Genomic DNA, 759 nt, shown 5'->3' with positions numbered 1-759 from the left:
ACACTGGACCTTACGTTTATCAACTTTTTTTAAGTGTCTATGCTTGGCAATTTGAAAAAAATATCACTAATTTTCTTAATTTAATTGCAGATTTTCTTTTTTTTTTTACGTATTTTTTTATTATTATTATTTTTTTTTTTGCCATATGTTAATATAAAATTAGCTGGAAATAATGTCACTGTGCAAAAATATCACAAAAATATAATTTATTTCTCTTTTTTATTTTGTTTTATTGATTTATTTATTTTGTGCAATTTTGTATAATTCTTTTAATACCCATAGATGTGCAGTTTATTAATTTGAGGCAACGTTTACATTTAACGTTTCGCTTGAATCAACATCATATGAAATTATCATTATAAATGATCCCAGCATGTTGTGATTGGCAGAGCCTGCATTTCCTGTCTTGAACTTGTGCAGACTGAGTTAATAAATGGACTAAGATACTGTTTCCCATCATCCACAGCAAAATCACGCTGTCAAACACCTCTGACAGAGCCACAGCAACCCATGTCCACATTGGTCAACTCTGTCTAAACCCCCTGCTGTGTAACATCTACACTGAGTCATGTCACTTGCATTTTTATGTTTTAGTTTTTCTTCTTTCACACATACATGAAACAATCCCCTTTCCAATTGTTCAGAGATCTTTCTTTAATCCATCTTCAGATCGGCTTAATGCAGTGTGGCTCTAATAGGATCGCTGGTATTAACCTCTGGGACAATACCGCCAGCTGTCCCAGAGCCCCCTATTGGCCA

Source organism: Barbus barbus (genome assembly GCF_936440315.1).
Source record: "Barbus barbus genome assembly, chromosome: 15".
In the NCBI taxonomy this organism is placed as follows: domain Eukaryota; kingdom Metazoa; phylum Chordata; class Actinopteri; order Cypriniformes; family Cyprinidae; genus Barbus; species Barbus barbus.
This window is presented reverse-complemented; position numbering follows the sequence as displayed.